This window comes from Muntiacus reevesi, chromosome 17, assembly GCF_963930625.1.
Source record: "Muntiacus reevesi chromosome 17, mMunRee1.1, whole genome shotgun sequence".
Classification (NCBI taxonomy): Eukaryota; Metazoa; Chordata; class Mammalia; order Artiodactyla; family Cervidae; genus Muntiacus; species Muntiacus reevesi.
Window position 1 is genome coordinate 26,707,109 of NC_089265.1, and position 22,471 is coordinate 26,729,579.

At 43.2% G+C, this 22,471-nt stretch overlaps 1 long non-coding RNA gene across 1 annotated transcript in view; it reads right to left on the bottom strand.

Moving 5' to 3' along the window:
* Positions 1-22,471, bottom strand: part of LOC136148538 (uncharacterized) — a 287,598-nt gene that overhangs the window by 240,901 nt on the left and 24,226 nt on the right. The window contains exons 2-5 of the long non-coding RNA XR_010659517.1: positions 16,398-16,488; positions 6,150-6,282; positions 4,995-5,140; positions 356-549 (exon numbers count right to left, since the gene is read on the bottom strand). This is a non-coding gene — a long non-coding RNA (uncharacterized lncRNA). The remainder of the gene's footprint in view (positions 1-355; positions 550-4,994; positions 5,141-6,149; positions 6,283-16,397; positions 16,489-22,471) is intronic.

Sequence of the window (22,471 nt, forward strand, 5' to 3'; positions counted from 1 at the left end):
CATATTCACCACCCTGGCCTCAGGACTCTGCTTTGTGCCATAACTTAGATCAGGAAAGATTGTTGATCCTCTTGTTATTCCATGGAATGTTCTGCAGGACCACAGTTTAGCTGACATCAGGCTAATCAACCAGGTAAGCAGACAGGATGAGATATTTCGGTAAAGCACACATGTGTCACAAGTGGGGAGACACATCCACTAGAAATTCATGGATCTCAGGGGCATTTCTAGAAGCTCATATTTCTGTAATACTAGAATAGTTCCTCCAAGATGAAAGAAATACTGCTGTATCATACATATATCACCGCTATGAATGAGCAACACTTTTATTGGCCTTTGTTGGGTCAATACATACCACATATGGATGTCCTCCTCTGACCATGTTGCTGAGTAAGGCATAAGGTTATTAAGTCTTGAGTGGAGTCCAAGGCTGGAGAAGCTGATTCAGGCCACAACACAAGTCATTCTGCCAGCAGGTCTTCTGACTAGTGAGTCTAATGGAGCTTGAAGTGTTTAGGTTAGGATGCTCATTGGAATCCATGTCAATCCCTGAAAGATGATTCACAATGAAGAGTTCAACCTGAGAGAATCACAAGGTGATTATATCCAATATCATATAAGCATACACTTTTTATAAAAAACAAGTTTCCTGAGGTATAAGTTGTTGTTCAGTCACTAAGTTGAATCCAACTCTTTGTGACCTAATTTACTGTAGCACTCTAGGCTCCGTGTCCTTCATTAACTCCCAGAGTTTGCTCCAATTCATGTCCATTGATTCAGTGATGCTATCTAACCACCACATTTTCTGACGCCCTCTTCTCCTTTTGCCTTCAATCTTTCCCGACATCAGAGGCTTTTCCAGTGAGTCAGTTCTCCTCATCAGGTGGCCAAACTACTGGAGCTTTAGCTTCAGCATCAAATGTGTTTCCAATGAATATTCAGGGTTTATTTCCTTTATGTTGATTGGTTTGATCTCCTTGCAGTCCAAGGGACTCTCAGGAGTCTTCTCCAGCACCACAATTCAAAAGCATCATTTTTTCGGCACTCAGCCTTCTTTATGACCCAAATCTCACATTTGTACATGACTATTGGAAGAACTATACTTTCGACTATCCACACCTGTGCTGGCAAAGTGATGTCTCTGCTTTTTAATACACTGTCTAGGTTTATCATAGCTTTCCTTCAAAGGAGCAAGTGTCTTTTAATTTCATGGCTGCACTCACCATTTGTAGTGATTTTGGAGCCCAAGAAAATAAAATCTGTGACTGCTTCCACTTTTTCCCCATCTATTTGCCATGAAGTGATGGGACCAGATGCCATCATCTTAGTTTTCTTAATGTTGAGTTTTAAACCAGTTTTTTCACTCTCCTCTTTCACCGTCATCAAGAGACTTTCTGCCATTAGAGTGGTATCATCTACATATCTGAGAGGTTTTTTTTTATGTTTCTTCAGTCAATCTTGATTCCAGCTTGTGATTCATCCAGCCCTGGATTTTCCATGATGCACTGTGCATACAAGTTAAATAAACAGGGTGACAATATACAGCCTTGTTGTACTCCTTTCCCAATTTTGAACCAGTCGGTTATTCCATTTCCAGTTTCAACCGTTGCTTCTTGATTTGCATGCAGGTTTCTCAGGAGACAGGTAAGGTGGTATGGTATTCCCATCTCTTGAAGAATTTTCCACAGTCTGTTGTGATCCACACAGTCAAAGGCTTTTAGCACAGTCAATGAAGGGAAAGTAGATATTTTTCTGGAATTCTCTTGCCTTTTCTATGATCCAACAAATGTAGGCAATTTGATCTCTGGTTCCTCTGCTTTTTCTAAACCCAGCTTGTACATCTGGAAGTTCTCAGTTCAGGTATTGCTAAAGCCTAGCTTGAAGGATTTTGAGCATAACCTTACTAGCATGTGAAATGACTGCAACTGTGCAGTAGCTTGAGCATTCTTTGGCATTGCCTTTCTTCGGACTTGGAATGAAAACAGACCTTTTCCAGTCCTGTACCCACTGCTGAGTTTTCCAAATTTGCTAAAATACTGAGTGCAGCACTTTAACAGCATCATCTTTAAGGATTTTAACTAGTTCAGCTGGAATTCCATCACCTCCACTAGCTTTGTTTATGTAATGCTTTTTCAGGCCCACTTGACTTCACACACCAGGATGTCTAGCTCTAGGTGAGGGACCACACCATCATGGTTATCAAGGTGATGAAGACATTTCTTGTATAGTCCTGTGGATTCTTGCCACCTCTTCTTAATCTCTTCTGCCTCTGTCATGTCCTTACTATTTCTGTCCTTTATTGTGCCCATCTTTGAATGAAATGTTCCCTTGATATCTCTAATTTTCTTAAAGAGATCTCTAGTCTTTCCATTTCTACAGTTTTCTTCAATTTGCATTGTTCATTTAAGAAGACCTTCTTATCCCTCCTTGCTATTCTCTGGAACTCTGCATTCAGATGAGTATATCTTTCCATTTCTCCCTTGACTTTCACTTCTCTTCTTTTTTCAGCTATTTGTAAAGCCTCCTCAGACTACCACTTTGCCTTCTTACATTTCTTTCTCTTTGGAATGGTTTTGATCACTGCCTCCTGTACCATAATGTTACAAATCTCCATTCATAGTTCTTCAGGCACTCTATCTTCCAGATCTAATCCCCTAAATCTATTTGTCACCTCCACTGTATAATCATAAGGGATTTGATTGAAGTCATACCTGAATGGCCTAGTGGTTTTCCTTACTTTCTTCAATTTAAACCTAAATTTTTCAATAAGGAGCTGATGATCTGAGCCACAGTTAGCTCCAGCTCTTGTTCTTGCTGATGATATAGAGCTTCTCCATCTGTTTTATTGTATTGAAGTAAGTACAATACAATAAAACAAGCCCATTTTAGCGCACGTTTCAATGACTTTTGATAATTTATATGCCTGAGAAACCATAGCACAGTCAAAACAAGGAACATTTTCTCCCAACCAGAATGCTTCCTATGTCCCCTCACACCAATCCCTACTCCAGTCCCTGAACCTAGCCCCAGGCAACCACTAATTCTATCATTATATACTTGATTTATCTTTTCTGGAGTCCTTAAATGGAATCGGGCAGTATTAACTCTTTTGTATTGGGATCTTTTTCATTCAGTATAATATTTTTGAGACTGTTCCATTCTGTCACATGTATCAGTAATATTAGCAATTTGCTCCCTTTTATTAATGAGAAATAACACGTTGTATGGACACACCACAATTTTTTTTCCATTAATAAACTTTTGGGTTGTTTCCAGGTTATAGTTCTCATGAATAAAGCTGTTATAAATATTCTCGTAGAGTATTTGTTTGGACATACATTTTTGTTTCTCTTGGGTAGACACTGAAGGAGTAGAATTTTGAGGGCATATGGTGAGTGCATATTTAAATCTGAAAGAAACCAATAAACTATTTTTCAAAATACCATCTTACAATCTCGTCAAAATATAGGAGAGTTCCAGCTGCTGCTCATCCTCTCCAGTATCTAGTACTGTCAATGTTTTAAATTTTAGCCATTCTAGTAGGTGTAGTTTAGCACTATTTATTTATTTATTTTTATTTTATTTTCCATTTATTTTTATTGGTTAGAGGCTAATTACTTTACAATATTATAGTGGGTTTTGTCATACATTGACATGAATCAGTCATGGATTTACATGTATTCCCCATCCCAATCCCCCCTCCCACCTCCCTCCCCATCCCATCCCTCTGGGTCTTCCCAGTGCACCAGTCCCAAGCACTTGTCTCATGCATCCAACCTGGGCTGGTGATCTGTTTCACCCTTGATAATATACATGTTTTGATGCTGTTCTCTCAAAACATCCCACCCTCGCCTTCTCCCACAGAGTCTAAAAGTCTGTTCTGTACATCTGTGTCTCTTTTTCTGTTTTGCATATAGGATTATCATTACCATCTTTCTAAACTCCATATATATGTGTTAGTATACTGTATTGGTCTTTTCTTTCAGGCTTACTTCACTCTGTATAATGGGCTCCAGTTTCATCCATCTCATTAGAACTGATTCAAATGAATTCTTTTTAATGGCTGAGTAATATTCCATGGTGTATATGTACATAGCTTCCTTATCCATTCATCTGCTGATGGGCATCTAGGTTGCTTCCATGTCCTGGCTACTATAAACAGTGCTGTGATGAACTATTTAATTGTAGTTTTAATTTTCATTCCCTGATGTCTAATGATGTTGAGATGGGTTTATTAGATATTTTTATATCTTCTGTGAAGTCTCTGTTCAAATTTTGCCCCTTGTTAATTGATTTTCTTATTGAGTTGTTAAAGTCCTCTATATATTTGTAAACAAGTCATTCGTCAGATATATAAATATGAATACTTTCTCCTAATCTGTGATTTACCTCATTTTCTTAATAGCTTCTCAAAGAGTAGAAGCTTTGAACTTTGATGAAGTTCAATGATCACATTTTATTTAATGGTTTTCTTCCTGTGTCTTGCTTAATTTTCAACCAAAAAAAGTGAGGCAACAGACTGAGCTTATGGCATCCATTGTGTTACTATGTATCCCAACACCCAGAAGTAGCCAGTCTCACAGAATGGTAAAATGGACTTGGACACTCAGTGTCAGCTGCAAATGGAAGATACCATATTCCAAGTTTGGACTGAGTCTTGTAGAATGCAACACAGTGAAGGACAGGGAGGCCTGGCGTGCTGCAGTCCATGGGGTCACAGAGTCAGACACAACTGAACAACAGGATGTGACATATGCTGTGAACCAGTGACCAATATATAGTGTTTCTTCCACAGTTGGAAAACATAATTCCACCAACCAAAGTGCAGAAATAGGAAAGGAACCCTTAGTATTTCACCCAAAGCTGGACTTCTTAAATGTTTACTTCTCATTCTTGGAACTCTGCTGGTTCAGAGGCCCTAGTGCTAAAAAAATTAATTTTCCTACCAAGAAACTCAACCATATTTCCAGTGAATTGGATGTAAAAATTGTCACCTAGAATGTTAGGCTCCTCATTCCACCGGACATTGTTGCTTACTTCAGGTAAACCTGTCTCCAGTCCTGGCCCTGGATTTACCCAGTTCACAGATGCGTATTCTCTGGCTGATCAATATCTCCGGCAAAATGACTGCTGGTGTCTCCTGCAAAATGGAAGAACTGTTCTCAGTTTTTCACCAGTCACTTTGTATCTTATCCTTTTTGCTGCAAATATAATTTTCTAAAGAAAGGGACTTAAAATTTCAAAAGTAGTTTAGTTTACCACAAGGGAGGGAATTGTTTACACTATATACACATTTAATTAGTTATGGCATCAAGCTATATGGATAGACTAACACATTGCCTATTTTATTCATTGGTATAGATTACTTTTATGATAAACCTACTGGGACCCACTGTGCCCAACAGCAGACGAATGGGACTGTAAGGGAGTCAGACAGAGGATGGATATGTTTCAAAAGACAGAGCGGTCTGGAAGTCTAGTGCATGCAGCACACTATTAGTAAGAGAGGGAAAAGCCTAGTCATGGGGAAGAAAAGAGTTCCAATATACACCCTCATAAGTTACCTTGAGTCTTAAAGAAAAGATACTCACAAGGAAACATGAGAAAGAAGTGAAATCAAACTTCACTTGTCCAAAATACCTAGCCTCACCACTAAGGAAGAGTGAAATCTAGTAGAAACTCCACAGATAACTGAGTTAGGATAAGAAGTCTCATCCAAACTCTGCTAGATATTCAAGGAAAGTTCACAGTGCCCAAAATAGTGCAACTAGACCCTATTTTTCTCATCTGCAAAATGGGGAAATTAAAAATGGATGAGAATACTGATTCTGTTTCTTAGTCTCACGAGTTTAGTATGATATCTAATTGGACCCTTTGATCATCTCAAGTAATGGTGCATAACGTATTTAAATTTATTCAGAATGTTTCTTTTGAAGAAGTGGAAACAAAACATATTCTCATCTACTAATCTTTAAATTTTCCAAGGAAGGCACTTTAAAAAAGAAAGTATCCTAGTGCCAAGACTTGGGGCTAAACCTGAACTTTAGCCTTAGTTCTGCCAGTAACTTGTTCTGTGACCATAGCCAAGTCACCTCCATCCACAGGGACTTAACTTTGCCTACAACATTACAGGATGAGATATTACTCACCTGGACCCCTCCAGCTCTGGATTCAGTGATACGGGACCTTCTACCATAACTGGCTGCAGTCCTCACAGTGATTTGTCCCAGGATGTCTTGTCTCAGAGGTTGGAAGATGTGAATAGCTTCTCTTGTCCATTTGCTGTGGAGGAAATGAAAGGCACAAAGTATTGAAACATCAATTGTGAATACTGTGATTTCAACAAAATTAGCTTTTGATATAGTCTTACTCTCTAACCATTGAACATCACAGCTTATTCTCAGCTCCCCCAACCCAAGCTTTCCCCCCCAAGTTCAGGACTCTCAGATGATATTTGGGGTAATCTGGTGAGCAGACTGCATGGACTGGATGAAACACAAGGAAACAGCGGAGTTTGGCAATCTTCAAGAAAGTTAAGAAAATCTTTTTTTTTTTTTTTTTAAGAAAGTCAAGAAAATCTTTAAATAGTGGTCACAACAGCAAATACTTACTTTTTTTTTCTCATTTATGCTTAGGGTTGTCAATGTTTCATTGGTAAAGTTTAATTCAACAAAATAATTTATTTTAAAATAAATTAACCTAACATAAACATTTTACATGTTTTGTACATCAGTTACATATTTTATGGGATGGCTATCTATTCATACCAAGTGTATTCACACCTATGATGCCAAATTCTTGGAATAAGTCTTATTTGAGTCATCTTAGTCCCTGGAACTTTGTTCTACGTTTTTCATTCTAAAATCCATGAAGAATCAGTCCCCAGCATATCCTATATCACATTAAGCAATGTGCAGACCCCCAGGACACAATATATTGATATCCATGTTGCAGTCAAAGAAATCAAGGCAAATATGGATTAGGCAACTTTTCAGTACATAGAAAATGAAAAAGAAAATTCAGGATCCTCTGATACCTGTTTGTCAATGGAAGGTTGTCAATAAATCTTTATGAGTGAATGCAAGAAGACAGGACAGTGTTTGAATTACTGTATTACACTGTCTGCCAAAGAGTAACACAAATGCTGAGACCAGGTGGCAAGTGCCATATGCTCAGACAACTCCAAGTAATTTTCTATGACACTGACATCAGGTGAATAGTTTCTTGGTTTGCTATTTGCTATTTTTAAAGCAACTTCCAAGGTCTGAAAATTTTTAGTGCAATTTCTTCTAGCTTCTGAAACTATAGACTACTTTGTGATTTAAGTTTATACTGATGATCCTGGGATTTCCATTCATTTATAAATAAAAATGTTTTGCATTTTTATGTACAGCATATGATATTTTACATTATATATTTTATACTAAGAGAAACAATTTCATTATATCTACTAAATTATATGGAAATTATATCAAAATGCACAGCATATGCTATATTTCAATGAAATGTACTATTTTATGGTAGCTCCTTCTATTTTCTAGGCCCTATCCTGGTACTCAGTCTCTAAAGATAGTAAAAAACAGGTTGTAGACCCTGAGAAACCTACAGCCATATGGAAAAGATGGAAATGTTAAAAACAATTTTTTGTTAAAATGCAAAGACAAAGTTTTTGTTTACAAGAACACTTTCTAAATTATTTGGCATCATGTCTTCAACTTACTGTTAAACAATTCAGAAAAAATATATACTGTGTATATATATAAATAAATGTGTATATTTATATATATATATATGTGTGTGTATATGTGTGTGTGTGTGTATGCACACATATTTAGGGGTTTCCCCAGTGGCTCAGCAGTAAAGAACCCACCTGCAATGCAGGAGATGCAAACCCTCAGCAGTAAAGAACCCACCTGCAATGCAAGAGATGCAAACCCACAGCTTCAATTCCTAGGTCAGGAAGATCCCCCAGAAAAGTAAATGGCAGTCCACTTCACTAGTCTTGCCTGGGCACATGGACAGTCCATGGGGTCACAAAAGAACTGGACACAATTTAGTGACTAAACAACAATACATATTTAGAGAAAGAACAATAAGGCAAATACAAGAAAATACTAGCATGTGGGAAATCTAGGTAAAGGATATACAGCCTACATTCTCCAGGAGACAGTACTGTGTTCACAAGAATGGAAATTGTTCTTGGGGGCAACAAAACTCACTCTTTTTCCATGTAAAGCTCAGACATACAGAGAGTTCACAAGCATATTTACAGCAAATCTATGGTATTAAAATTTCATGGCAGAAGGTAATTAGGAAAAGAAATCTAGAAAGGGTTGGGGGGGAAGGGGGCAATAATGAGAAAAAGGTTGAGAAACGTTGGTATGTAGGAAATCTTTATCCTCTTCTTGCAATTTTTTCTAAAAGTCTGAAATTATTTCGGAACAGAAAGTGTAAACATTGTGACGTGCCAGTACTAGGAGAGTTATGGGAGCTTGGACGAGGCTGTCCTAATTCTGCAGGGTAGGTGAGGGCAGTTCTGGGTCAGGTGACAGGGGAGGCCCCCACTAAAAAGATGACATTTGCCCCAAGTCTTAAAGAAAACTCATGAGTGTGCTGGGCAGATAAGGACATGGCCTAATCCCAATAAGCCTCAGAGGAAGATTAAACTCTATATCATTTAGTTGCATTGTTTAGCATATTTTACCATATTCTAAAGACATGCAAACTAATAACCCAGGTCTTTTCTAAAGGATGACTCGCAATTAAATAACAATCCTTTGCCAGGCAGAAGAACCAACTACAAAACTTTCTAAAGAAATGGGAGTTTGAGGAAGCATCTTCTTTCCTCTAGGATTCACTGATTTCCCAAACTTTCAGTCTCCAAAGGAATGTTTCTCAGTTCACGATTTACAGACTTAGGAAATCCTTGGGGATTTTGGACAGGGAAGGTGCCATCCTGGGAAATTGGCCTTTAGCTCTGATGGTACGCTGGGTCAGAAGGCTTCAGAGAGGCTTTCACGTTGCAGGGCAGCAGACCCTGCCTTGCTGTCAGCTGGAAACTTGACACTGAACTGTGGAAATGCACACAGTCAGAGAGCATGCTGTGAGAAGAGGCACACAGAGGGGCAAGCGCTGGAAAAATTGTACTTTTCTCCCCATGACAGTTGCCTTTTGTTTGGACAAATAATTTGAGGAGAGAACAAAAAAGCAGCTGTTTGCTTAATGCCAAGCCACAGAAACATGGAGCCTTCCTGGCTCAAGCTAGGAGCAAATTCCTCCTCATCCCAAGCATTCCTGATGATTTGCCTTCTGGTCCTGCAGACTGAGGTGACACAAAAAGCACCCACTGTCCCCGGAGCCCCTTTCACTGGGCAGAGGCCATCTCACTCATTCATTACTCAGTAGGACAGGGGGCCAGGGAAGCCAGAGAGCTCCATGCCAGGTCAGGCCAAGCCAGAGGGTGGCTGTGATGGGGAAGGGTGACTGACAACAAGTCATTCATGCACACGGATGCTCTGCCTGCTAGTTCAGTCTACAGACAGAACAATCTGCAAAAAGCAGAGCACAAGACCTTGTACTCAAAAGTTTTGGAGTTTGTAACATATACAGATTCACACACACATACACACATGCCCCAAAACACACAAACTGCTTGTGATACACACATTTGGTGCCAATATAAACAGGAACTTGGCCAAAAACTGTATTGGTTAGCAACTGGCCAATGAAGTGTTTAAAGTTAGAGGCCAACAGAAAAACTCAAACAGTGGTGTTTTTTCCTAAACTTGAAGTCACCAGTCGGTATTGCTTTTCCTTTGCAGAATGGTTTTCTAATATCTTCACTTGGGAAAGATCCTGTCTGCAAAGAGGCCTGTGACGGGTTTGCTATTAGGTGAATTCATTACCGTAAATCCATCCTAGGCGAGTTCCAATAACAATTACCAGGCCATCAAGGCATGAAACTCAAGGGCCGCTTAGAATTTGTGACCAACGCCAGGGAGAGGGAGGAGGGAGGCGTGGGGCTTCGAGAACTACCCGGTCTCCAAAGTTTATGGAAGGACTGAGGCTCCAGAGAGGGAAGGAGCAGCTTGTGGGGCCTGCCAGCTGACACCTGGAAGAGCAGGCTGGCGAGGAGGCATGGCCTCTTCCCTCAGACCCTCAGAGTCCACCCCCAGCACCGTGCAGAGCAAGTATATCATCCTGGGGACACATCCACATTCGAGAGGTGACTTCTTCCAACAAGCTCCCACCTTCAGGTGTCAAATGCCTTCTGCCCACTCACAAAGGCTGTTCCCAGGAAAGGACTAATGACTTTTATTTACCACTTAGACCAAGTCACTGTTTCCAGGTCACAGGAGGTGTTTCACTTGAAGTCAATGCCCAGCGGCACTGACTTCTACTAGAAGAACTAGAGCCTTTGGTCTGCCAATGGGAGAGGATTTGGGAGGGATGAGGAGTGGCAGCCTTTCTCAAAAGTCATGTACACTGCCTGTATGTTCTCCCCTCAGCCTAATTCCTATTCCTAAGTAGCTCCTATCCTGATGAGATGGTCTCTTGGTAACTAACTCTATACCTCTCCTTAGCCCTTACTGAAATCAAGGCTCATGTCCATACTGGATCTCCATTTTCTCTCAAGTGCCTAGCTCAGTCCATGGCATGTAGTACACATTAACAAATGTTCATTGAATGAATGATTAAATGAAGGTTCGGATGAAGGGATGGATGGGTCGATGAGTAGATAGATGGATGATGAATGAATGATGATTGATGGATGATGGAATTCCAATACAGTTCCATCTGGGTCCTGTCTATCTTCCTTCCAGGGTCCTGGATCCTGCCTCCCTGAGAAATCTCTTGCTTTTGTGCTAACTTAAAGAAGTCCAGTCAATAGGTGATGGTGTTACTGGACGCTCATCATGAATTACTGCAGTAGCAACAGAGAAAGGCCAAGAGAGCAACCAAAGAGAGGGGCTAGGAAGATAAAAGGCAGAGAGGGAGAAATAGAGAGGTTGAGAGGTGCACAGAAAAACAGACCATGGGCAGCTGGAGGAGAAAGGCAGAAGCTTTAGGGACCTGAAGGGAAAACAGAGGGAAGAGAGGCTCTGAGACTACCCACAGGGAGGGGGAGGCAGCTAAGAGGGGCGAACCATGAGAAAAGAATTGTATCATCAGGAAAACAAAAACAATAGGGGCTTCTCTAATAGGACTGTAGGGAGGTAAAAGTTGGAGGCTTGTAAGAGAAGAGAGGAGGAATCTTAACCAGAAAAATTTAAGTAGCAGAGAAAGAGAGAAACAAGATGAGAGAAAAAATGCTGGCCCTGAAAGCTACAGAAGGGGTGCCTGGCCTGAGAGAGCCAAAGCCACAGTCGCTCTGCCAAGGGAGGAAACCTTAGGAGACCCGCCCAACCAGAATCTTGAAGTCTCAGACTTTTTCCACCTTATGAGCTGTAAATTGATCTATTCAGTTAGAGAAACCTGGTTTTTATTGAGTAATTTCCTCTGAACTACCTCCAGTTTTGAAAATGTCCCCAAAGTTCTCTGACTCCCCCCTCCCCCGCCAGGTCCCTGCGTCAGTGCCTGTAAATCATGGGAGGTAGGTCCCCCCGCCCTCCCTCCCCCGCCTTGGTCCCTTGCTGTTGGTCACGTCCCCTGGCTAATCCTGATATGGCACAGGGTCCTGCTTGGTGCAGAGACCTCAGATCTGTTTGTTCTGCTGGCCAGGGCCCAGCATGTACCTCGCCGAGCTCATATCCCGCTATAGCTCTGGAGCCCCCAGCTACAGCAGGGATTTCTAACTCGTCCCAAGGAACGTCCATCCTCTGCCTGGCCTTGATATCAAGGAAATTTCTCCAGTTTTCTTCTTTTCCCTCAAGTGGGGCCTCTTGCAGATGCACACAAGGGGCTCTTTATGGGAAGTATTACCCATCACTTGCTTTTACATTGGATCTTTTATGCCAGGATCCCTCAAAGCATTTTCACAAACAAGTGTCATTGTCTCCCCTTTCCAGATGGCACAGAGAGGAAAGCACAGAAACTTAAGCAGTTCAACGAAGGTCGCTCAGAAAGTCAGAGCAGAGGTGGGAACAGAACCTGGAACTCCCCGCTCCCAGACCTATCACCTGCTACTCCCAGGCAGAGCTGGGAACAGCCAGCCTCTGTGAGGCCCCTTCCCATACTCCCTACAGCAGCATGCAACATGCCCCCTCCTCCCCACCCCCCTCACCCCCGCCTCACCAATCTTTGCTACCAAAGCTCAAAACGGTAATTCTGTCTTCCTAACTAGGATTGCACAGATCTTTGGTTGGAAGGGGCCATTTTGCAAAATCAATTGAAGGCTGATGAACTTGCCAAGATTCAGTAGGGTGGGAGGGGGGCCTGAAAGCCCCCTCAGGAGGTGAGACGTAGGCGACAGGCTCAAAAAGCAATTGCATTACCTGTGTGGCTAAGGTTTTACTGCCTGCTCAATCTGAAAGTTAGCAAAGTAGTAATCAATGAAAAGGAAATATAATTGAGAAGATTAAAAGCTGAGGGTGGGTATGGACTGGGGAGGGAAGTGATTGCTAAAGAGGTCCATTTGTATAATTCAAAGGTCGATGACTCTCATTAAACTCACATCTCCAGACACTCAGGGGATGAAAGAGAAACTCTCCATGCCGACTGGCTGACACCTAAGAGTTTCCTCCTGCCCACTTTCAAGGGTAGTGTGAGGCCAGAGGGGCTGAGAAGAGGTTGGAAAGAAAATTTAGGGGAATCCATAAGCAAAAGAACATTTGGATAAATGAAACACAAAACCAAGTCTCTGAGCCTTTTAAAAATGATATCCAAGTTTCTTTTAGTCTCTGAAGACTTGTTTACATGATCTGAATGGAAGCTGAACTGATGCCCAAGGAAGTTCTAGACTAGAACAGCCCTTGCTTTCTTTGTTTATATTCACACCCACCCTCCAACACACACACACTTTATCCTTACACAGAACACATGTGTTTCTATAGCTTCGGATCAGTAATGGGCTCTGGCTGACACCACACTTTTATACGCAGATGTATTAACTGTATCTGTCTCTGAGACAAGGGACAGATTGTCTTGCACATTCCCACATTCCTCCCTGGGAGACAAGGTATATATAAGGGTGCATATGTGTGTGTGTGTGTGTGTGTGTGTGTGTGTGTACAGGTCTAAACTGAGACTTGGGGGCTGTGAGGTCCAGGAGGCCAGACCACCCCTGCCTGCTAGGACATGAGCACCAGAGCAGACAATACTATGGTTTGTCTTCCTACTTTTGCTCTTCTTCTACTGAGGTTGCTAACAAGTGGATGCCCAGTTTATTCAGGTCTGCCTTGCCCCTTCATATATCTTCTATTCTTATTGTCTACACCAGGAACCTCTACAAGTATGCCTTAGAGACTATAGGATACAGATAGAGCTCTAAGATACAGCAAAAATATTTATTTGCTATTACTGCCTAACATATTATCACAAACTTAACTGCTGAAAACAAAAGGATTTCCCTCCTTCAGTTTGCAGGGGTCCAGAGTCTGGCATAACATGGATGGGTTTCTGTTCAGGGTCTCCCATAGCAGAAATCAGGGCCAGCCAGGTTGCCATCTCTCCTGAGGCCTGGGATCCTCCTTCAAGCTCTTTCAGGGTGTCAGAATCCAGTTCATGGCGGTAAAGGACTGAGGTCCCTGTTTTCTTGTTGACTGTTAACTGGGGGCTGTTTTCAGGTTCTGCTGCTTCTGCTAAAGTCACTTCAGTCGTGTCCGACTCTGTGCAACCCCATAGACGGCAGCCCACCAGGCTCCTCCATCCCTTGGATTCTCCAGGCAAGAATACTGGAGTGGGTTGCCATTTCCTTCTCCAATGCATGAAAGTGAAAAGTGAAAGTGAAGTCGCTCAGTCGTGTCTGACTCTTAGCGACTTCATGGACTGCAGCCTACGAGGCTCCTCTGTCCATGGGATTTTCCAGGCAAGAGTACTGGAGTGGGGTGCCATTGCTTTCTCCGGTTTTCAGGTTCTAGAGGCTGGCTATTGTGCCTGGCTGTGAGGCTTCCCTGCAACACAAGAGTGTTGTCCTTCAAGGCCAGCAGAGAATTCTCTACTGCTTTGAATCTTGGACACTGTCTGTCTCTGGCCTCTAGATCCAGATATAAAGGGTTCATATGGATAGGAATAGTTAATCCATTTTGATTAACTCAAACATGACTTATTAGTTACCTTAATAGCATATTGCAAACATAAAATCCCTTTTGTTATGTAATGTAAGACAATCACAGCAGTGATGGTTTATTTAGTTACCGGTGTTACCCACACTTCAGAGGAGAAGATTAATCAAGAGTCAGGGTCATTGGTGGTGTCTAAGAATTCTACCTAACACAACAAATGAAAATAGTATTTTCTCATACAACACCTGAGACACACTTATATTTAAATACCATTCGTTGTTCATCTGAAGTTCAAATTTAAGCAGGCATCCTGTATTTTATCTGGCAATACTAGATGCAGAACCTAGGGGCCTCTGCTACTAAAACAGACCAAGACTGGCCTGCAGTAGGAGAAGGCATTTCCTTTGTGAAGCAGGCAGCAGTAGAACTTTCTTCAGCTGGGGGCCCTTTGGTGATAAGAGAAGGCCTCTGTGGCCTGATTTCTACAGCATCACTGTTTCTGCTTCCCTCCCCCAGCTCCCTCGGCCCAGGGCTGTCAACACCCTGCAGACACACGGAGAGCAATTGCTGTTCCCAGGCCATGTGCGGAAGCGGCCCCGGAGGTCAGCCACTAAGTCTCACTTGCCTCGAAGCACAGCCTGGTGGGTGGAGTAGGGTACTGGGGAGTGGAGCCCGAGGTGCTGAGGGAGACAGAAGCAACCCCAAGCTCTCCCCCTTCAACCCGGTACGGGAAGATCCCTGTCCCAGAAGAAGCTCTCCTCTCAAGGTGGGCCATACAGGCTCTTTGGGCTGTGGAAAGCTCCCCTCACCAGCAGAGTTTTCCTTGTGAGAGAGGCTTGGCTCTCCTCACGGCTGCTCCAAATCCTTGCCAGCAACACTTCAAACTCTGGCCGGCCCAGTGTTACATTTTAACAGGCCAGGCCCTATTAGCCTGATCCTAGGATGGGTTATTCTTTCCAGTTTTCACTAACAAAAATCCCCTTTTATTTGGACACTCAAGTGGCCTCTAGGAACGAGGCTTTCATGAGTTGCCAAAAATGTTCGGATGCGGCAACATTTGTGTGTGTGGCCAATTACATCGTACCTCTGGGGCTGATCCCACAGGCTTTTCTCAGGCAAGACTTCTGTGAACTTCCAGCAGACCCCCCACCCTTTTTCTTGAGCTCTATCTGCAAGAGCAGGCTCTGGGTGGCTGCCTGGGCGGCTGGAGACGAGTTTATGCATAGAGTTCTTATTTGTATGAAATCAATCTGAGTGGGGAGAATGATTTATACGTGCACTAGTCAATGCATTATTAGAATTAATATCATTATTTCTCTGCTTCCCTTTTTAGGTTTTTCCTCTCATAAATCAATTTAGTTCGATAAGATTGGGCTGAGTTTTGGCTGCACACAGCCTGGAGTGTTCTGTGTGGTGGGAGCAAAGGACTATTTGGCGAGTTCAGACAATGCCTCCATTGTTTTCCGGTTTATTGAAAGCTCAGCTTTTGCTAGTATTAGACGTGCTTGTTGATGTTTTGCAAAGGAGAGATTAGTGAGGACTTTTTCTGACCCAAGAGCTATCTCCCTACAGCGCTGGTTCTTAGAGTCTCTGGTTTGTTGTAAGTTGCCTTTTCCACAGCTAAGTAACGGCCACTGAAAGGATGGGTAGGTGTTTTTATAATCATTCTCTCTTTCCATCTTCCTTTTTGGCCAAGACATACTAACTTGTCTTGTGTCTGCTCTGAGTTTCCTAACTGCATGCAGAAGAGGATCTATTCAAGTCTTTTCCTTCATCATCACATTTATTAAATGTATCAGTTGTGCAATGTCTTTCTTATTGATGCACTCCCAATGCCAAACCAGTGCAGGCCGGAGACTCGCATCAGAAATCCATGAAATATGAGTATCTGGGGCATATTTAATAGGATTCCGATACTCTCTTTCATTAACCTCTTCATGCACCTCATGCAAACGTTGCCTCCACTGTATGCTTTTTAGAATCTGTCCTAGAAGTCACTAGGGAATCCTACGGTATTATTCTTATGAAAAGGACATCAGATATGTTTAAAAATTTCTTGTCTTTTTATGTTTTTTAATGTCTTTTAAAATGTCTTTATGTCTTTTAAAATGTTTTAAAAATTCCTGTCTGCAACAGGAAATCAGGAAGAGCTGATGTGGCTTCAAACGCAATCATGGTTACTTTAACCTTAGTCTCTTTCACCCGCCATATCTTCACCCTGACATCCTCACCCACCTGCTCAACAGCCTTCCAGGAGCTCCGTGCAACAGCTTTTACTATCTGTATTTCTTGCCTGGGAATTCCTGTGCCTCTTTTCCTCTTTGCTCTGAAAAGGAAATAGAAAGAATAAACTCAGGAGAACAGGCTGCAGTCCCACAGGCTCATGCAGCTGCCCCTAAACCCCTCTGAAAGGTAAAAGTTGAAAGTGTTAATCACTCAGTTGTGTTTGACTCTTTGGACCGCACAGACTACATACAGCCTGCCAGGCTCCTCCATCCATGGGATTTTCCAGGCAAGAATACTGGAGTGGGTTGCCATTTCCTTCTCCAGGAAGGGAATCGTCCCAACCCAGGGATCAAACCTGGGTCTCCTGCCCTACCGACAAATTCTTTACCATCTGAGCCACCAGGGAAGCAGGGTGGCCAAGATCCTGGTAGTGCTTTGTTTGACTAATTCTAGTAAAAATTGACGTTTAAATAAGCCTTAAAGAGGTGGAGCTTCCAAACCCAGGGTCCTACATAAAACAGTCACTCACTACACAGTTGTGGAATCAACTAGATTTTATATTGATTAGCTCTTTCCTGTTTTAAGAAAAATTATTAAAAAACAAAACAAACCTTCCACAAGGGGTTATCATCATACCCTTAGTGTTGGGAATTCACCGAGCAGCCTCGGTTTTCCTGGAAACGTAACGTGAGCACAGCACATCATACCCTTATAGCAGTAGGAGGTGTCAGTCACCTAGTCATGTCCAACTCTTTGTGACCCCATGGACTTGTAGCATGCCAGATTCCTCTGTCCAAGGAGCTCTCCACGTAAGAACACTGGAGTGGGTAGCCATTCCCTTCTCCAGGGCATCGGCCCAACCCAGGGGTCGAACCTGGGTCTGCCGCATTGCAAGCAGATTCTGAACCATCTGAGCCACCACACCATTACCACTCCCCAGTCCCAGGTCACACACCATCTCTGGCTAACACACACAAGTCTATTTCTCACAAGGAGGGGAACATTAGAAAGGAAAATGAATCAAGATATTGCCTCTGGAAACTGAAAGCAAACCAGAGCAATGTTTAGTCATGCCTCAAATGTTCATGGATTTGAGAATGTTCATGGATCCCTCTGGATAAGGATTCATTGTTTTTGAGAGAGCGTGATTCCTCAATGAAATCAGAAAGACTGGTCAGCTCCCACATCTGAAACATACAAGCTATGTAGCTCAGGGTACCACTATTCTCCTTTCAGCTGCTACAAGGACTACAAAAAACCTGCTTTGGCAAGAACTAGACCCTCAATAAATATGGTTTTCCCTTTTGGAATGTATGGAATATAATGCAGATTTATCTCAAGATGCTAGATTACATACATTTTAACTATCAGCTACTAGACTATGTCTTCACACAATGAAGTAACTCAGAGGTTACTGCCTTATGTGTGACTCAATTTACTTTTGCACTAAGCACTCCAGCCCATGTGTGGACCACTCTGACTGGCTTTACTTTGACACCCGAGAGGTTCTCAAGGGCTGGTGAGGCCAAGTGTGAGGGGTAGTCCTAGACTCTAGGCTGGTGTTGTGTGTCTTCGCCCCACACACCACTTTTCTGCTCCATTGGTGTGATCCTAGTTTATTTCCTGCCTTCTCTATCCCTCTGTCCTCCAGTGATACTTTCCATGGCTGTCATAGACTCCCTTCTTTCTAATTTTCTGTTTTCTCATTTTGCTTCCTTTCCTCCAGTCTTCTCAGCCCTCTGTACCAGTGTGACTTGGCTGGTATCAACTGCTAACTGCCCAGCAAGAAACAGATGGCACACTCAAATCCAAAGAATTCTAGAAAGGTTTAATGAAAGGACTATTTGCAAAGTGTAGGCAGAGTATACCACATGAGAGATGGTCCAGTCCCCTGGGTCTAAAGACACGGGAGCTGTCACCACCTCTAGGCCCATAGAGAGAGGGGGAGGGAACCTGAAACTCAACTTCTAGAACCTAGAGAATGTCAGAGAGAGACTCAGTAGAGAGAATCAGGGCGATAAATACCTCAGATCTCTCTTCTCCCTCATTCCCACATCCTACAAGGGTTTCCCATTGGACAGACCCAATGAAAGTCCAGACAGCAAGGCTTCCAGGGCCCACAGTAGGGTGAAGAAGGGTAGAGGGTCTGGAGGAACACAGACACCGGAGAGAGCTTGTCTCACTCTGGCTCATGAACCCAGCACCCACCAGCACTCCAGAGAGCCAGAATTCTGAGTGGGAGGAAAGTGGGATCACTGGGATGTGGCTGCCATTCTGTGCAAACTTGCAGGCTCAATTGTGTTTTTCATCTTTGTGCCATTTCTCCCTTCCTTTAATTTACTACGGCTTGATCTGCATTTTACGGAGTTATTTTAAGCACACGCAGGAGATCTTCTTGCCATACACAGGGAACAATCAATGTTCTCACTTAATAATTCATTCTTTCATTAAATGCCCTAAGTAATTAAATAAAACATGAATAAATTCCACACTGATATTTGCTAAAGTTTTGTTTCTAGAGAATTTTACCTGTTGGCAGATAAGCTGGGACCATTTACGATATTGAACAGTGAAACAAGAGTGTAGAGTCACAGTCATTCTCATAGTTACCAAATGCTTACTAAGTACTGAATATTTTTTAGACATCACCCCAACTACTGAAATAGTCTAATGAAGTTTTAAAGAAACTGAGGCCCAGAGAAGCTCAGGGTCTTGCTCAAGGTCACATCAGGTAGAATCTGACAACAGGTTTTTCTGGCACCAAAGCCAGGCTTTTTCTATGATTTCCCCCACTCCGTCTTTCTAACATTTCTATAGGGAAGCAGGTGATAACAGAAAAAATACCCTAGTAAGTCAGAGTTATCCATATTTCAAAACACAGGTGCATGTGGTATGCATTAAAGAGAGAGAGAGAGAGCCAAGTGTGAATTTCAGAAGAAGGTAGTGGGAGACCACATCTGAGGAATGTTCTAGAACACTGGGATCCCGCAAGAAGGAGAGAAAACTGGCAGAAGATAAAATTTTCTGCTCTACTCATCCCCTGAGATCCTGCCTCCAAAGAAGTCCAGCCATGGGCCCAAATGTTTATCTCAGTTCTCCAAAGAAGCCCACACTCATTGAAGGTGACCGTATCCTAGCCCTGCTACGAATCTCTAAGAGGCCCACTGCTCCTGAAAAGGGCTTTCATATTAGTATTGGGCTCACACTCTCTCCTAATAATTCATTTCCTTCATGACCTCCCTGTTAGCACATTCTGATTGTTTCATATCATCATGAAATATACTCCTTTGTTTTCACACTAGTTTTGTAGGTGGCGTGGGTTGATTCCAAACCTCTGGATAGTTCTCTAATGTTAGGATAGCCTCATCAGTCAGGGAGGAAACAGATTTCGATATATATCCTGATCACTCTCCCTACTCCATCCCAAAGAGCCCCTTTCAGCATAGTGGCCTGTCAGTCCTTTTGTGGGCTTCCCACTAGTGGTGAAGAACCCACCTGCCAATGTAGGAGACGTAAGAGATGTGGGTTCAATCCCTGAGTTGGGAAGATTGCCTGGATGAGGGCATGGCAACCCACTCCAGTACTCTTGCCTGGACAACTCTATGGACAGAGGAGCCTGATAGGCTATAGTCCATAGGGTCACAGAGAGTCAGACACGACTGAAGCAACTTAGCACGCGTGCATGCAAAGTCCCTTTGTGGCCTCGGTTACCCTTGAGTCCCGCTCCTCCCTCTTGTCCAAAGCAAATCAGTTGTCAAGCCTTGTTGGACCTGGGTTGTGAATCCCTTTCTCCTTTTTTTTCACAGGGATTACCACAGTTAAAGCTCTTATCTACTCTCCTTTGACACCCAGTGAGCACGATAGGCTTTTTTCCTGAACAACTGAACAAATAAACCATTTAAGATAGATTTTCCTAACCACCTCTTCACTCCCTACCCATGTTCCATTGAGCCACTAGAGTTAACTTTGTTACACTTAGATTTGATCATTTCACTTCCTTATTTAACATACCTTCTTATGTCTGCCAGTTGCCTAAGACAGTATTCCAAGTACTTTAACTTGATCTAACAGGGGCTTTCCCTTCTTTCCCAGTGCTCCCTATGGCCTACTCTGAGCCCTATTCATTTGATCCTCCCTACTTCTTGCCTGGAGAATCCCAGGGATGGAGGAGCCTGGTGGGCTGCCGTCTATGGGGTCGCACAGAGTCAGACACGACTGAAGCGACTTAGCAGCTCATAGTGCTCACTATGAGCACAAACTTTGCTCATAGGGTCCTGTCTACCCACAACACTTATGGCCCTACTTTTTATAGCACCTCTTGCATAAGCATATGCCTGCTGCTAACCACTACATAATGAAGAGAAAGAATTCACTGGTCCAGATTGGCTTAGCTAGCTATGGCTAGGGGGACAAGGCCACTTTATATACATGCAGCCAGGGGAGGGGACCGCCCCAATTGTCTGCTTCATTTCCTATGTTGCCGTGAGAACACAGAGAAGACAGGCTTCATGACATGATCTCGTGTGGCAGACAGGACCCAGGCATCCCAGAGATCCGTCTGCCAACTGGGAGAGGCTGAAGCAGGGGAATCACTTATTACATTGGCTAGCTAACATGGTTTTCATTCACAATCTACAGAGACAAAGTTCTCTAGTGGTTCTTTCTGGTTCTTGATAATTCAACCTTAAATTACCATGCACATCCTAAAGGAAGGAACAGAGGGTGAAAGAGGGGAATGGGGACAAGGCAACATCAGAGAGAAGCGGATCACAGAAATCAACCCACTTCTCGTGACACTGTTCTTTTCTCCTTTCTTCACTGGACTCATCCTTAAAATGGAGGTGAGGTCAGAGTAGATTAGAATATTGTGAATGTCCTTTACCTGCAGAGTCTTTTCTTCAGAAGAGGTTTTAGTGGCACTCTAGAAGCATATCCGGCAGACATGGACTGGTTGGTGTACTGTGGCCCTTCCTCAGTGGCCTGGGGATCATAAGGGCTGGTGCAAACTGGGAAGCCCTTGAAAAGACCAGTATCAGATGGGTCTGAGCACCAGAGAGGATTGAATCTCAAGCTGGTTAGAAGGAGGGGTGACGAGAGAGGGTGCAGGGGGGGTTTCAGGCCAAGCCCTGGGGTAGTTTCCTGTATCCACTCTTCATCAAGCAATTCTAACAGAGCAGTTTTTCTTTCCCTTTTGCAGGTCCCTGACTTGAGAGGAGAAAATGGCTGTATCATTTGTGGCCTGTGAGTGTTGTGTCTGCTTCCCGTGGTTTGTTTTCCTGCTTTGAAAGCGAAACCGTGCAGGGCTCCGAGATGGAAAGCAGACCAGGATTTGTCAGCGCGGCCATTCGTCATGTCCCCCAGAGGGGGCTGTGAACTCCTGCAGCCTTGAGCTCTGCCAGCTCGCAGACCACCCACCTTGCAGCGCTCCGAAGGCCACCAGGCAGCGTGGGCATGGGGCTCTTTTACCCAGCTGGTCTGAGACCTCAGCCAGCTCCCACATACTCCTGGGGATGCAGGCCTGAAATTAACCACAGTGATGGACCTTGGACCCGGCAGTCCAGGTCCCTTGCCGGGCGATTCTGAAGTGGGCCCAGGGTCAACTTGCAAAAATGTCCGGCATGGACAGAGCTGCTCAGATCTGCTTCACAGCAGAGCCGGGGAGGAAATCACTTTACTGCTCTGTGAAAAGTCATTTGGCTATGTTTAAGTTGAACTCTTTTGTTTTTTATTGTTCTGCAGAAAGCTAGTTGTAAAATGCTCTGATGAATAGCAAACAGCAAATGTCTGCACCTGTCTGATTGGGGGAGGGTGGGGCGATTAGGGAGGCACTTGGAGGCATCGCTGTAAGAAAAAGTTTCTAATGCAGCTGTCCCAGACAGGTCACCAATGCTCAGCAAGTCCATCAGACCCACCAGGGAACTTAGGAAAGATGCCCTGGTCTGTAGCAGTCCATTCAAATCTTTGGGGCTGGCAGCCTGGAATCCATATCTATAACAAGTCTCCCTGGTGAATGTTCTGAACTAATTTAAGAACCAGAGCATGGGTCCATGTTGATCGTAAAACTCCATATCTGGGGAACGTTT